Raw genomic sequence first — 17,080 nt, 5'->3', positions numbered from 1 at the left:
ACTCCAGCCTGAGCAACAGAGCAAGACTCACTCTCAAAAGAAAAAAAAATTATGTTCTAATTACCTTGAAAGAGGAAAGAAAGGCTTGAATTGATCAATACCAGTTTGAATAAGATACTTATGTGAACAAGCATTCTCAACATTATTATTAAAGTAAAACTATTCAGTTTACAGAATGGGATCTGAAACTACAGCTTTTTGCTATTAAACCAAATACTTGTGATCTACTTCGTTTGAGCAAAACATTTTTATTTGAGCAAAACAGCATTATTTGTTATGTTAATGATGGTTAATTTTCATTTTATTGGTTTTATGTTTATTTTAATTTGTAAATGTTTTAGCATTTATTATTGCATGTGAACTATATTTACCTATTTTATGTTGATAAAAATATAAAAAATATTAAAATAAGTATATATTAAGTTAACCTTCAAGTGTTATAGGCTTTTTTCTCCCTGTGAAAAGAGACGGCATGCTTGAAATTTGAGATACACCAATGAAAATTAAGGATTTAAGTTATTTTAGATGGTCAGCAGCCCCATCACTGTGTATTTAGTAAATCTCCCTTCTGTTTCTGATTTTTTATGTCAATTTTATAATATATTAAATTTTTATATACTATTCCTGTGAAACAAAATGGCATATGAGCAGTGACTAGAACAGAAGGTGCGTTCTTGTGGGATGACACTAGGAATACTTGCAGACTCTCAGTGATGCCAGTGTATACTATTTTTGGAATACCTGTGAAAATAATCCTCATTAACTTCTAACCATTTTGAGTGTTTGTTTGTTTATTTGTTTGTTTTACTTTTTTTTTTTTTTTTTTTTTTTTTTGAGACGGAGTCTTGCTCTGTTGCCCAGGCTGGAGTGCAGTGGCGCGATCTCGGCTCACTGCAAGCTCCGCCTCCTGGGTTCACGCCATTCTCCTGCCTCAGCCTCTCCGAGTAGCTGGGACTACAGGCGCCCGCCACCTCGCCTGGCTAATTTTTTGTATTTTTAGTAGAGACGGGGTTTCACTGTGTTAGCCAGGATGGTCTCGATCTCCTGACCTCGTGATCCGCCTGCCTCGGCCTCCCAAAGTGCTGGGATTACAGGCTTGAGCCACCGCGCCCGGCTATTTGTTTGTTTTAAATAGAGATGGGGTCTATGTTGTCCAAGCTGATCTTCAACTCCTGGTCTCAAGCGATTCTCCCACCTCAGCCTCTCAAAGTGCTGGAATTACAGACTTGAGCTACTATGCCCAGCCACCATTTGGTTTTTGACAACTAGATCATTTAGTATTTTCAGACTTGGATCTGAATGTGGCTTTGGGACGTTTCCAAAAATCCAGTTTGCTCTAGAAGCCCAGAGAATACTCTAGAGACTGTAGAACAAGTTTTGAAATTCGTTTGTAAATTATCAACGTACTCATTATTTCAGGCTGGGCACAGTGGCTCATGCTTGTAATCCCAGCATTTTGGGAGGCCAAGTGGGGTGGATCACTTGAGGTCAGGGATTCAAGACCAGCCTGGCCAACATAGTGAAACCCCATCTCTATTAAAGTACAAAAATTAGCAAGGCATGGTGGCACATGCCTGTAATCCCAGCTACTTGGGAGGCTGAGGCATGAGAATTGCTTAAACCCAGGAGGCAGAGGTTGCAGTGAGCCGAGAACATGCTGCTGCACTCCAGCCTGGGTGACAGAGCGAGAACCTGTCTCTAAAATAAATAAACAAATATACTCATTATTTCATTAAAGCTTGCCAGTCAACTGAATCACAGATTCATAGTATAATTAGACTCTTTTGTATTTGAGCAAACTACTGAAATCAATCGGTGGCTGTTTAAGATAGTTTGGCATAACCATCAGATTTATCAATTTAAAAAATAAAATTAGATCCTCACCTTAAATTCATTTATTTCATCAGCATACTGCACACCTAGAAGAAGGCGCCATCAATTCCACACATAGTAGAGGTAAAAAATTCAAAAGATATAGGTGTTTCGTTGACCTGTGTTCATTGTAAATAGCTTTCAAATTTTCAATATGTTTGACATCTTTCATAATACAGTGTTAGACGATCTGGGCTCAGTGACATATACCTGTAGTCCGTACTAATTGGTAGGCTGAGGGAGGATCCATGGAGCCCAGGAGTTGGAGTCCAGACGAGGCAACGTAATAAAACCCCTACCCCTTAAAAAAAAAATCAACTAAATTAAGAAGAGAAGATAAAAATGCAAGTATCTCTATACGGGAATAATTAAATTTTTTTCCTTTTCTAGTTTTTAATTTTTAATACTTATTTATTTATTTATTTTGAGGCAGAGTTTTGCTATTGTTGCCCAGGCTGGAGTGCAATGGCACGATCTTGCCTCCCTGGTTCAAGCAATTCTCCTGCCTTAGCCTCCCGAGTAGCTATAGGTGCCCACCACTGTGCCTGGCTAATTTTTCGTATTTTTAGTAGAGATGGGGTTTCACCATATATTGGCCAGGCTGGTCTGAAACTCCTGACCTCAGGTGATCTGCTTGCCTCGGCCTCCCAGAGTGCTGGGATTACAGGCGTGAGCCACTGTGCCCAGCCTAATTTTTATTTTTTTAACATTGTAAAATTAATGTGGCCAGGCACAGTGACTCATGCCTGTAATGCCAGCACTTTGGGAGGCCGAGGCGGAAAGATCACGAGGTCAGGACATCAAGACCATCCTGGCCAACATGATGAAATCCCATCTCTACTAAAAATACAAAAATTAGCTGGGTGTGGTAGTGCATGCCTGTAGTCCCAGCTACTCGTGAGGCTGAGGCAGGAGAATCGCTTGAACCAGGGTGTTTGAGGTTGCATGAGCCAAGATTGCGCTATTGCACTCCAGCCTGGCGACAGAGCAAGACTCCGTCTCCAAAAAAAAAAAAAAAAAAATTAATGTGTGCTCACTATAAGGAAGGAAGGGAGAAAACATAGATGTGAAAGTCCTATTTACCATCCTTCACCTCCCCAGCTGCAGGAACTGCCATCACTGATCTGGACTGTACCCAGGGTTTCTTTTATCTTTTTAACTACTTCACTGGGGAAAGTCATTAGAAAAAATTATCTCCTACTACTAATTTTATATCAAAAATTAGAAAGGACAATCTCAAAATAATAATCTTTGAGAAAATGGCAATGCCAATTAATATTGACTTACTGGTTTTCTCATCTCACTGAGGACAAGTGAGATTGTTCTCATAAACTTCTGATTTTCAAAATTGCTATCTTTAAAATTCTTACGTTGACCTATTTTCCTCTTGTGATTTCTTTGGTCCTCTCTTAGTGTCATGAGCCAGTAAGAGTTGCTAATAGCCACTTTATATATATACAATGTACAATTTGCTACATAGAATGTAAAAGTGAGGCCAGGCACAGTGGCTCACAGCTGTAATCCCAGCACTTTGGGAGGCCAAGGCAGGCAGATCACTTGAGGTCAGGAGTTCGAGACCAGCCTGGTCAACATGGTGAAAACCCATCTCTACTAAAAATACAAAAAAAAGGCCAGGCGCAGTGGCTCACGCCCATAATCCCAGCACTTCGGGAGGCCGAGGCGGGTGGATCACCTGAGGTCAGGAGTTCAAGACCAGCCTGGCCAACGTGGTGAAACCCCATGTCTACTAAAAATACAAAAAATTAGCTGGGCGTGGTGGTGCAAGCCTATAGTCCTAGTTACTGTGGAGGCTGAGGCACGAGAATCACTTAAGTCCCGGAGGCAGAGGTTGCAGTGAGCCGAGATCATGCCATTGCACTCCAGCCCGGGCTAAAAGAGCAAAACGCCATCTCAAAAATAATAATAATAATAATAAAATAAAATACGCCAGGTATGGTAGCATGTGTCTGTAAACCCCAGCTACTCAGGAGGCTGAGGTGGGAGAATTGCTTGAACCTGGGAAGCAAAGGTTGCAATGAGCCAAGACTGTGCCACTGCACATGCTTGGGTGACAGAGCAAGACTGTCTCAAAAAAAAAAAAAAAGTAAAAATGAATATAATTGAATGGAAGATCTCAGTCAAGTTCAGTGGAAAGAATAATACTATATCTTTTTAGGTCTCATCACTCTTTTTGTCTCCAAAGCTCTGAAGTTCCCCCATTATTTGGAGTTTAAAATTCCTCAACTCGTTGACACAACATAAGATCTTAACATAGGCAGCTGCAGTCATCAGTGGCAGATGAATAGGGAAAGGCATAGACAAAGACAATATGAAGGCACAAAATTTTAGGGCTGGAATAGTGCTGTATAACAGGGGTCCCCAAACCCCTAGCTGTGACCTGTTAGGAACTGAGCTACACAGCAGGAGGTGAGCAACTGGTGAACGAGCATTACTGCTGAACTCTGCCTCCTGTCAGATCAGGGTTAGCATTCGATTTTCATAGGACTGGGAACCCTATTGTGAATGGAGGTTGCAGGCACCCTATGAGAATCTAATGCCTGATGATCCGAGGTGGAGCAGTTTCATCCTGAAACCACCCCCACCCCCTTCATCCATGGAAAAATTGTCTTTCACGAAACTGTCTTCCCTGGTGTCAAAAAGGTTGGGGACCACTGCTCTATAAGGTTGACTCACAATGTGTGACCATGTTAAGGGTGAAATTAAGAATTTGAGGCTGGGCTGGGCGTGGTGGCTCATGCCTGTAATCCCAGCACTTTGGGAGGCCAAGGCAGGTGGATCCCTTGAGCCCAGGAGTTTGAGATCAGCCTAAGCAACATGGTGAAACCCCGTCTTTACAAAATATACAAAAATTAGCCAGGTGTGGTGGCACACATCTGTGATCCTAAGTTCTTGGGAGGCTGAGGTGGGAGGATCACTTGAGTTCTGGAGGTTGAGGCTACAGTGAGTCATGATCAAGCCACTGCACTCCAGCCTGGGCTGGACAGAGTGTCAAAAAAAAAAAAAAAAAAAAAAAAGCTGGTCCAAGATGAGCCAGTAGAGTAAGTCAGTTATCTCAATTGTTCACCGTCAGTTACAAATTGAACTTTCCCTCCTCTCACTACTTCACTTAAAAAAAAAAAAAAAAAAGTGCCAGGCACGGTGACTCACACCTGTAATCCCAGGACTTTGGGAGGCCAAGGCGGGTGGATTGCTTGAGGTCAGGAGTTCAAGACTAGGCTGACCAACATGGTGAAACCCCATCTCTACTAAAAATACAAAAATTAGCCAGGCGTGGGGGTGGGCAGCCTATAATCCCAGCTACTGAGGAGGCTGAGGCAGGAGAATTGCTTTTTTTTTTTTTTTTTTTTTTTTTTTTTTTTTTTTTTTTTTTGAGACAGAGTCTCGCTCTGTCGCCCAGGCTGGAGTGCAGTGGCGCAATCTCGGCTCACTGCAACTTCCGCCTCCCGGGTTCACGCCATTCTCCTGCCTCAGCCTCTCCGAGTAGCTGGGACTACAGGCGCCCACCACCACACCCGGCTAATTTTTTGTATTTTTAGTAGAGACGGGGTTTCACCGTGGTCTCGATCTCCTGACCTCGTGATCTGCCCGCCTCAGCCTCCCAAAGTGCTGGGATTACAAGCGTGAGCCACCGTGCCCGGCCAGGAGAATTGCTTGAACCTGGGAGGTGGAGGTTGCAGTGAGCTGAGATGACACCTTGCACTCCAGCCTGGGTGACAGACAGAATGAGACTCTGTCTCAAAAAAAAAAAAAAAAAAGAATTTAACTAGACTTGAAAGCAAATTTTGAGCCAATTAATAGAATCTTTGTTTTTAAGAAGGTGTGAAATTAGTTCGGGAATATAGTGGTGTTAATTTTAAATATGGGCAGTAGATTATTTTGAACTAATATCCTGGAAATCACATTTAGAGTGAAGAGCATATTAATCCAGTTTGCTTCTAAGGATAAATGAAGCCAGAGAAACCCCTGGAAAATAAGACTAACACCTCACTCCTGTTGGTGTTAAAAAGCCTTTCGCCGGGCGCGGTGGCTCACGCCTGTAATCCCAGCACTTTGGGAGGCTGAGGTGGGCAGATCACGAGGTCAGGAGATCGAGACCATCCTGGTTAACATGATGAAACCCCGTCTCTACTAAAAATACAAAAAAATTAGCAGGGCGTGATGGTGGGCGCCTGTAGTCCCAGCTACTCGGGAGGCTGAGGCAGGAGAATGGCGTGAACCCGAGAGGCGGAGCTTTCAGTGAGCCGAGATCACGCCACGGCACTCCAGCCTGGGTGACAGAGCGAGACTCCGTCTCAAAAAAAAAAAAAAAGGCCTTTCATAAGTGCCTACAAATTACAAATTAATAAAATTGTAAACCTTTAGCGGCCAGATGCCTGGTTGAGCCCTGGGCACAGAGATCCACGGGGCCGAGTGCGTGCTCTGGCACCCGGGCGCCTGCCATGGGCTTTGCGGGGACGTGGGCCTGCATAGCACCCTGCTATGCACCCTGCGGGGCATCTCACATGAGCGTGCTGCTGCATAACCGCTCACACTGCGTCCAGAAGCTGGGGATGCGCTGCGGCCTGCAGGGGGCGCCTCCACCGCGTGCAGGATGGCCTGCTGCGACCAGCTCCAGGACCGCAGGCACCTGCTGGCTCACCGTGATCCTCGCCCTGGCGCTGTGTGAGGAGGTCACGGTCTACAGGATGGTAAGCGACAGCTGCTGCAGGGAGAGGAGCCACCCCTCGGTGCCTTACTATGACTTCCAGAAGAATCGGCGTCATGAATGTCACATCTACCCCAAATCACCCACCGCTTCATCACCAAGGAGGCATCTTCTTCCACTGGACCAAAAAGAAGCCTTCTGTCCTGGAGGGGCAAGTAGCCTCCTTCGTCACACTCCACCAAAAACATTTAATCTATGGATCCTGCCTCTGCCACATGCCAGGTGGACCTAAGGTTCCTTTCTGCCCCACTCTGAGGACACTTGGAGCCATCTCAGCCCTCAAGACTTGAAGGGGAGCGGAGGGGGTGCCCTGTCTCCACCTCCACTCTCTGAGTAATCCACGGCATTTTGGCACTCACCCCACCTCCAGGTCTGTCAAGTGGCCTTTGCCCCTGGGGCTGATGGCCCTCCCTACTCACCAGCATTATGACCTTGTGCCATTCCTGGTGCTTCCTCCCCTGGCTCCCTACTGTTGAAGGCCAAAAGAGTGAGGGTCATGATCAGCTCAGTATACCACTGGAGGCTACATAAGTAAACAGCAAACTTCATGAAAGCTGGATGTTGGCAAACTGACAAAGTGTGTCTGCCACCCAGAAGGAATGCTGAGGGCGTGACGCCCCAGACACAAGTGTTTCTTGTAATTAGGCACATCTGAAGCTTGTTAGCAATAATGTTAACCTGTGATCAATTAAGCAGCTGACCAGTCGTTACCTCCTGCTCCCTGCTCTTTCTACCCAATAAATAGGAAGGGCTGTAGAGGCTCAGGCCGGCTGCCTTTGCTCACTAGAAGCAGGGACCTGTCTTCTTCCCCTGGCCCTTTCTTTGAAACAGTTTCTTTTAATTTTTCATTTCTACATTCGTCCTCCTTTGTTCAGTCTCGTAATGACGGTCTCAAGTAGTAACAGTAGTAACTGTCATAATGACGCTCTCAAGTAGTAACTGTGGCACACCCTATACCGCCCTTTGGTGCCACACTTCTCAGGTCAGTCACCGTGGTTGGGGCAGCAGAGAGTCTAGGGTTTGTTGGGTGAAGGTGCTATTGAGCTGTGACTGCCAGTGCCATATTAGGAACTTACGGATATTTCTGGAGTGGGGGCGGTGGGGAGACAAAAATGAAACAAAACAAAGAAACTTGAGATGGTATTATGAACAATTTAGGTCAAAGAATTTAAGATAGCCAGACGTGGTGGCACATGCCTGTAATCCCAGCTACTCGGGAGGCTGAGGCAGGAGAATCGCTTGCACCCGGGAGACAGGTTGCAGTGAGCCAAGATCGGGCCACTGCACTCCAGCCTGGGCGACAGAGTGAAACTCAGTCTCAAAAAAAAAAAAAAAGGCTGGGCGCGGTGGCTCACGCCTTAATCCCAGCACTTTGGGAGGCCAAGGCGGGTGAATCACCTGAGGTTGGGAGTTCAAGACCAGCCTGACCAACATGGAGAAACCCCATCTCTACTGAAAATACAAAATTAGCCGGGCGTGGTGGTGCATGCCTGTAATTCCAGCTACTCGGGATGCTGAGGCAGGAGAATCGCTTGAACCCAGGAGGCAGAGGTTGTGGTGAGCCGAGATCGCACCATTGCACTCCAGCCTGGGCAACAACAGCAAAATTCTGTCTCAAAAAAAAAAAAAAGAAAGAAAAAGAAAAAGGATTTGAGAAATTTGATGGACAAATCCCTCAAAAAGACAATTTAAAAAGCACAGCAAGGCCGGGCGCAGTGGTTCACACCTATAATCCCAGCACTTTGGGAGGCCGAGGCAGGTGGATCACCCGAGGTCGGGAGTTCGAGAGCAGCCTGACCAATATGGTGACACCCCATCTCTACTAAAAATACAAAATTAGGTGGGCGTGGTGGCGCATGCCTGTAATCCCAGCTACTCGGGAGGCTGAGGCAGGAGAATGGCGTGAACCTGGGAGGCAGAGGATGCAATGAGCCAAGATCGAGCCTTTGCACTCCAGCCTGGGCAACAAGAGCGAAACTCTGTCTCAAAAATAATAATAATAAAAGTAAAAAATAAAAAGCACAACAGCTGGATATCGTGACTCATGCCTGTAATCCCAGCACTCTGGGAGGCCACAGCAGGCAGATTGCTTGAACTCAGGAGTTTTGAGACCAGCCTGGCCAACATGGAGAAACTTTGTCTCTATAAAAAATAAAATACAGGCCGGGCGCGGTGGCTCGTGCCTGTAATTCCAGCACTTTAGGAGGCTGAAGCGGGTGGAGCACAAGGTCAGGAGTTCGAGACCAGCCTAGACAATATGGTGAAACCACATCTCTACTAAAAATTAGCTGGGTGTGGTGGTGTGCTCCTGAAGTCCCAGCTACTCAGGAAGCTGAGGCAGGAGAATCATTTGAAACTGGGAGGCGGAGGTTGCTGTGAGCCAAGGTCGCACCACTGCACTCCAGCCTGGGTGACAGAGCTAGACTCCGTCTCAAAAAACAAACAAACAAAAAAATACAATAAGATACAAAAATTAGCCAGGTGTGATGGCTCATGCCTATAGTCTAAGTTACTCTGGAGGCTGAGGTGAGAGGATCACCTGAGCCCAGGAGGTCCACACTGCAGTGAACAGTGATCGTGCCACTGCACTCCAGCCTGAATGGCACAGTGAGACCCTGACTCTAAACAAAACAAACAAAAAAACTACTTCAAGGTACATAATACATAATTTGAAATGCAACAAAAATAAGATGAATTCGCTGGGTGCAGTGGCCACTCTTGTAATCCCAGCACTATGGGAGGCTGGAGAATCACTTGAGGCCAGGAGTTCAAGACCAGCCTGGCCAACTTGGTGAAACCCTGTTTCTATTAAAAATGTAAAAATTAGCCAGACGTGGTGGCGCAGGCCTGTAATTCCAGCTACTCAGGAGGCTGAGGCATGAGAATCATTTGAACCCAGGAGGCAGAGATTGCAGTGAGCCGAGATCACACCACTGCACTCCGGGCTGGGGGACAGAGTGAGACCCCATCTCAAAAAAAAAAAAATGGATTGAAGGATGGATGGATGGATAGATATTCAATAAAGCAAGTATAGAACTATGTTAATGGGGCCGAGCACGGGGGCTCACGCCTGTAATCCCAGCACTTTGGGTGGCCAAGGCGGGCAGATCACAAGGTCAGGAGTTTGAGACCAGCCTGGCCAATATGGTGAAACCTCATCTCTACTAAAAATACAAAAATTAGCTGGGCGTGGTGATGCGCACCTGTAATCCCAGCTACTCAGGAGGCTGAGGCAAGAGAATCGCTTGAACTGGGAAGCGGAGGTTGCAGTGAATTGAGGTCGCACCATTGCACTCCAACCTGGGTGACAGAGCGAGACTCTGTCTCAAAAAAAAATAAAATAAAAAAGAAATATGTTAATGGTAGATGTAAGTAGTGATTATAAGGATGTTGACTCTAATTTTTTTTTTAATTTTTATTATTTTCTTAGAGACAGGGTCTTGCTCTGTCACCCAGGCTGGAGTGCAGTAGCATGATTATGGCTCACTGTAGCCTCAACTTCCTGAGCTCTAGCAATCCTCCCACCTCAGCCTCCTGAGTAGCTAGGACTACAGATGAGTGCCACCATGCCTGGCTAATTTTTTGTTTTATTTTGGTAGAGATGGGGTCTTGCTCTATTGCCCAGTTTGGCTTTGAACTCCAGGGCTCCAGTGATCCTCCTGCCTCAGCCTCCCAAAGTGCTGGGATTACAAGCATGAGCCACTGTGCCTGGCCACCAACATGACTTTTTTCTGAGACAGAGTCTTGCTCTGTCACCCAGACTGGAGTGCCGTGGCACAATCTCAGCTCACTGCATCCTCCACCTCATAGGTTCAAGCAATTCTCCTGTCTCAGCCTCCGAAATAGCTGGGATTATAGGTGTACACCACCGTGCCCACCTAATTTTTGTATTTTATTTATTTATTTAAATTATTTATTTTTTGAGACAGTCATGCTCTGTCACGCAGGCTGGAGTGCAGTGGCATGATCATGGCTCACTGTAACCTCTGCCTCCCAGGTTCAAGTGATTCTCCTGCCTCAGCCTCCCGAGTAGCTGGGATTACAGGTGCCCACCACCATGCCCAGCTAATTTTTGTGGTTTTAGTAGAGGCAGAGTTTTGCCATGTTGGCCAGGCTGGTCTCAATCTCCTGACCTCAGGCGATCCACCCACCTTGGCCTCCCAAAGTGCTGGGATTATAGGCATGAGCCACCGGACCCGACCCCAACATGACTTTCAACAGCTCAAGGTCACATCCTTAGGATGACCCCTGGACGCTTGCCTGAGAAAACTCAAGATTACCAAAAGAATTTACTGTTTGTCCCAGCAAACACCTCAGGCTAGGACCCCCATCTTCCAGCCTCTGTGGGAAAGAGGGTAGGAGCCTAATTTTAATAAGCGCCAGTTGGCAAACCCAGCTGGGTTTCACACGGACCAACTCCCCCAGTTTCCACTTTTTGGAGTTTTTTTACTTCCCTGACTAATGAGCCCCTGCTCACTCCCTCCTTACTCCCTCATTCTTCCTTTAAAACAACCAGTTAATTCCCATCGAAGTTTTCGTTTGTTTATTTTTATTTATTTTTATTTTATTTTATTTTTTTTGAGATGGAGTCATGCTCTGTCACCCAGGCTCCCAGGCTAGAGTGCAGTGGTGCAATCTCAGCTCACTGCAACCTCCGCCTCCTGGGTTCAAGCAATTCTTCTGCCTCAGCCTCCAAAGTAGCTGGGATTACAGCCACGTGCCACCACGCCCAGCTAATTTTTTTTATTTTTAATAGAGACGGGGTTTCACCATGTTGGCCAGGCTAGTCTCGAACTCCTGACCTTGTGATTCGCTCGCCTCAGCCTCCCAAAGTGCTGGGATTACAGGGGTGAGCCGCTGCGCCTGGCTATTTATTTTTGAGACTGAGTCTCCACTGTCGCCCAGGCTAGAGTGCAGTGGCATGATCTTGGCTCCCTGCAACCTCTGCCTCCTGGGTTCAAGCCCACCATCCCGGTTTTTTTTTTTTTTTTTTTTTTGAGATGGACTGTCACTTTTGTTGTCCAGGCTAGATCAAGGCATCACTCACTCAGTTCAAGCGATTCTCCTGCCTCAGCTTCCTGAGTAGCTGGGATTACAGGCATGCATCACCACACCTGACTAATTTTGTATTTTTAGTAGAGACAGGGTTTCTCCATGCTGGTCAGGCTGGTCTCGAACTCCCATCCTCAGGTGATCCACCCAGCCCAGCCTCCCAAAGTGCTGAGATTCCTGGTGTGAGCCACTGTGCCAGGCCCTAATTTTTGCATTTTTAGTGGAGACGGGGTTTTGCCATGTTGGCCAGGCTGGTCTCGAACTCCTGACCTCAGGTGATCTGCCTGCCTCAACCTCCCAGAGTGCTGGGATTGCAGGCGTGATCCACCACGGCCGGACTGTTTATTTTTTTCTGAAACAGAGTCTCAGAAAAGACAGAGTCTCAGAAGACAGAGTCTTGCTCTGTCACCCAGGCTGGAGTGCAGTGGTGTGATTATAACGCACCGCAACCTGAACTCCTGGGCTCAAGGTTTCCTTCCCATCTCTCAGTTCCCTGTGTATCTGAGACTACTACTACATACCCAGCAATTTTTTTTTTTTTTTTGTAGCAATGGGACTCCTTATGTTGCTCAGGCTGTTGTTGAATTCCTGGTCTCAAGTGATCTTCCTGCATCAGCCTCCAAAAGTATTGGGATTACAGGCGTGAGCCACTGCACCAGGCCCACATTGAAGTTGAGTTCAATTTTCACTGGATTCTTTTGCATATTGCAATAGTATGTTACTGATTAAAATCTGCTCTTACCTCTTTAGTATCTGGCTTTATCTCTGATATAGCTTTTTTGAATGTTTGAAATTTTCATAAGATTGGGATAAAAATTAAAACACACACAAAAAAAATAGACACATGTACCAGCTATATCAGAGTAACTGGTATTGGGCTTTCCTCCTCCCTATAAACAAATAGAAAACTGGGGCTGGCCGCGGTGACTGACACCTGTCATCCCAGCACTTTGGGAGGCCGAGGTGGGTGGATTACCTGAGGTCAGAAGTTTGAGACCAGCCTGACCAACATGGTGAAACCCCGTCTCTAGTAAAAATACAAAAATAATAGCTGGGCGTGGTGATTCATGCCTGTAATCCCAGCACTTCAGGAAGCCGAGGCGGGCAGATCACAAGGTCAGGAGTTCGAGACCAGCCTGGCCATTATGGTGAAACCCCGTCTTTACTAACAAATCCAAAAATTAGCTGGGCATGGCAAGAGGCGCCTATAGTCCCAGCTACTCGGGAGGCTGAGGCAGCAGAATCACTTGAACCCAAGAGGCGGAGGTTGCAGTGAGCCAAGATTATGCCATTGCACTCCAGCCTGGGCGACAGAGCGAGACTCCATCTCAAAAAAATAAATAAATAAAATAAATACAAAAATTAGCCAGGCGTGGTGGCTCACGCCTGTAATCCCAGCACTTTGGGAGGCCGAGGTGGGCGGATCACGAGGTCAGGAGATCGAGATCATCCTGGCTAACACGGTGAAACCCCATCTCTACTAAAAATACAAAAAATTAGCCGGGCGCAGTGGCGGGTGCCTGTAGTCCCAGCTACTCGGGAGGCTGAGGCAGGAGAATGGCGTGAACCCGGGAGGCAGAGCTTGCAGTGAGCCGAGATCGTGCCACTGCACTCCAGCCTGGGCAACAGAGTGAGACTCCACCTCAAAAAAAACAAAATTATTGTAAAATTCAACATAATTTTATGGCTGTCTCCATACTTCGAATTCCTACATATTGAACTGTGACCTAACTTAGTCCATAAAGGAATTTAAACCTAATTTAAGAGTATATCTTTTGTAACAGATAATCAGGTTTCAGCCAATCATAAGCAGCCAAGCTTCAGTCAATCACAGGCAGCCAACTGATCAGACCATGTCCGTATAAGGCAAACCCTTAGGTTACTTCTGTAGTTTACTTCTATTTTCTGTCTATACTCACTACCCATGTTGCAGAGGGGAGCTCTCTGAACCTCTTCTGCTTTGGAGTGCTGCCCAATTTATGAATTGTTCTTTGCTTAAATAAAGTCTGTTAAGTTTAATTTGCCTGAAGTTGTTATTTTAAGAGGCTGAATACTAAGCTATAAAACTGTAGGGTGAAATTCAATAATAACAGGAAGAAAAACAAACAAAAAAACAAAAAACCCTGCAAGCTATTCTAGTTGTAAACTGAAAAGTTCCGAGAGCTCACATTAGCCAGCAGTGGAGAAACTCTATAAGATAACCAAAGCATCCAGTAGAGATCCCAGAAGTGTCATACCCCAATAACAGGGTAGAGCCCTACAGCAGTGCTTCTGAGAGTGTGACTCACATGACCCCGTGGGTTCACAGAACATTTCCAGGAGGTCTTCAAAGTCAAAAGAAATTTTATAATCATACTGTCAAAGTCACAATAAAGATGAAGGAATGAATCTCTTAAATTTAACATCTTATTTGGGAAGCAAGAATTGCAATTTGGGGCACATACAGGCTGGGTGGTTTTCAGTATGTCCAAAAAACACAGAGAGGTTTGGGGGTTTCATAAACAAGATAAATGTTATGTGTTGATTTTAAAGAAATTTCATTACTCTGGGCACGGTGGCTCATGCCTGTAATCCCAGGACTTTGGGAGGCTGAAGTGGGTGGGTCACGAGGCCAGGAGATCGAGACCATCCTGGCTAACATGGTGAAACCCCGTTTCCACTAAAAATACAAAAAATTAGCCAGGTGTGATGGTGGGCGCCTGTAGTCCCAGCTACTTGGGATGCTGAGGCAGGAGAATGGCATGAGCCTGGGAGGCGGAGCTTGCATTGAGCCGAGATTTCGCCACCGCACTCCAGTGTGGGTGACAGAGCGAGATTCTGTCTCAAAAAAAAAAAAAAAAAGACTGGCCTCAAGTTACAACAGGCAGTTTATTCAGCAGCTGGACATATTTTTGGAGCAATGTTATGTGCCCCTGAGTGCTTTTTCCCTCTGGTCTCTTCACTCTGTTTTGTTGAATATGACAAGAATGACTCAATTTGTATGATAAACTTTCACAAAATCAAGATGGAATTTGCCTTTTCACTGGTTGACATCTGCCCTGACAGGTACAAAAGAAATTAAGGAGGCTGAGCGTGGTGGCTCAGCCTGTAATCCCAGCCTTTTGGGAGGCTGAGGGCGGGCAGATCACCTGAGGTCAGGAGTTTGAGCCTAGCCTGGCCAATATGGTGAAACCCCGTCTCTACTAAAAATGCAAAAATTAGCTGGGCTTGGTGGCGCGTGCCTGTAATCCCAGCTACTCGGGAAGCTGACGCAGGAGAATTGCTTGAACCTGGAAGCAGAGGCTGCAGTGAGCTGAGAACGTGCCATTGTACTCTAGCCTGGTCAACAGAGAAAGACCTTGTCTCAAAAAAAAAAAGAAAAGAAATTAAAACTGCCAGTTCCTTGATATTAATCAAGAATCAAAGAAATGAATACAAGTCTCTATTGTATTCTTCACCAACACATGATCACAGTTTTTAGTTTGAATTAAGAGAGTCCTGTGATGAAATAATAAAACTTGGGCTGGGCGTGGTGGCTCACACCTGTAATCCTAGCACTTTGGGAGGCTGAGGTGGGTGGATCATGAGGTCAGGAGATTGAGACCATCCTGGCCAACATGGTGAAACCCCGTCTCTACTAAAAATACAAAAAATTAGCCGGGCGTGGTGGCGGGCGCCTGTAGTCCCCGCTACTCAGAGAGGCTGAGGCAGGAGAATGGCGTGAACCCGGGAGGCGGAGCTTGCAGTGAGCCGAGATTGCGCCACTGCACTCCAGCCTGGGCGACAGAGCGAGACTCCGTCTCAAAAAAAAAAAAAAATTATGCTGTACTAAAAAATAAAAAAAAAATTCTGATGAGATTAATGGTGATATTAACAAATGTGAATTATTTGTTGTTATTATATAATGTGGTTTTATATATGTGTATATTTTTTGAGACAGAGTATCACTCTGTTGCCCAGGCTGGAGTGCAGTGGTGCGATCTCATCTCCACTCACTGCAACCTCCTCCTCCCAAGTTTAAGTGATTCTTCTGCCTCAGCCTCCCAGGTAGCTTGGACTACAGGCACATGACACTGCACCTGGCTGATTTTAGCAGAGACGGGGTTTTGCCATGTTAGCCAGGCTGGTCTTGAACTCCTGACCTCAGGTGATCTACCTGCCTCGGCCTTCCAGAGTGCTGGGATTACAGGAGTGAGCCACTGCATCCAGCCTATAATGTGGTTTTATTTGTTCTTTTTTTTGTTTGTTTTTGAGACGGAATCTTGCTCTGTCACCCAGGCTGGAGTGCAGTGGCGCAGTCTTGGCTCACTGCAAGCTCCGCCTCCCGGGTTCACGCCATTCTCCTGCCTCAGCCTCTCCGAGTAGCTGGGACTTCAGGCTCCCGCCACCACGCCCGGCTAATTTTTTTGTATTTTTAGTAAAGACGGGGTTTCACCGTGGTCTCGATCTCCTGACCTCCTGATCCGCCCGCCTCGGCCTCCCAAAGTGCTGGGATTACAAGCGTGAGCCACCGCGCCCGGCCTTATTTGTTCTTATTGGACAGACGGTCCTGAACTTATGATGGGTCAACTTAAGATTTTTCCACTTTATAATGGTGTGAAAGCAATGCTTATTCAGTAGAAACCCTAATTTAAATACCCATACAGCCATTCTGTTTCCACTTTCATTACAGTATTCTATAAATCACAAGACATTCAACACTTTATTGTAAAATAAGCTTTGTGTTAGATGATTTTGCCCAACTGCAGGCTAATGTAAGTGTTTTGAACATGTTTAATGTAGGCTAATCAAGCTATGTGTTTTCTAGGTTGGGTGTATTAAATGCATTTTTGACTTAACAGTATTTTCATATATATTTTATATTTCAGGCATAAGCCACCACACTTCACCAAATTTACAACAGTTTCCGTTTATAATGGGTTTATGGGAGTGTAGCTGCAGCCGAACGCAATCAAGGAGCATTTGTATAATGCAGTGTCAACATTTTGGAAGATCCACATCACTCAGTGAACCAATATAAACTTTTTTTTTTTTTTTTTTTGAGACAGAGTTTCGCTCTTGTTGCTCAGGTTGGAGTGCAATGGTGTGATCTCGGCTGAGGTCAACCTCTGCCTCCTGGGTTCAAGTGATTATCCTGCCTCAGCCTCTGGAGTAGCTGGGATTACATGCATGCGCCACCACGCCTGGCTCATTTTGTGTTTTTAGTAGAGACAGAGTTTCTCCATGTTGATCAGGCTGGTCTCGAATTCCCGACCTCAGGTGATATGCCCGCCTTAGCCTCCAAAGTGCTGGGATTACAGGTGTGAGCCACCTTGCCCAGTCCATCTGGCTTATTTTTAATTTTTTTAGGGTGTGGTGGGGTTTTTTGTTTGTTTTGTTTGTTGTTGTTGGTTTTTTTTTTTAGATGGCGTCTTGCTCTGTCGCCCAGGCTGGAGTGCAGTGGTGTGATCT

General features: G+C 45.9%; 1 protein-coding gene across 2 annotated transcripts in view; it reads left to right on the top strand.

The window, feature by feature from the left end:
• ZMYM5 (zinc finger MYM-type containing 5) overlaps positions 1-17,080 on the top strand; it is a 96,806-nt gene that overhangs the window by 42,334 nt on the left and 37,392 nt on the right. The window lies entirely within an intron of this gene.

Source organism: Hylobates moloch, unplaced genomic scaffold (genome assembly GCF_009828535.3).
Source record: "Hylobates moloch isolate HMO894 unplaced genomic scaffold, HMol_V3 SCAFFOLD_4, whole genome shotgun sequence".
Taxonomy (NCBI): Eukaryota; Metazoa; Chordata; class Mammalia; order Primates; family Hylobatidae; genus Hylobates; species Hylobates moloch.
Note: the sequence above shows the minus strand (reverse complement) of the source record. Positions and strands in the feature narration are given on the sequence as shown.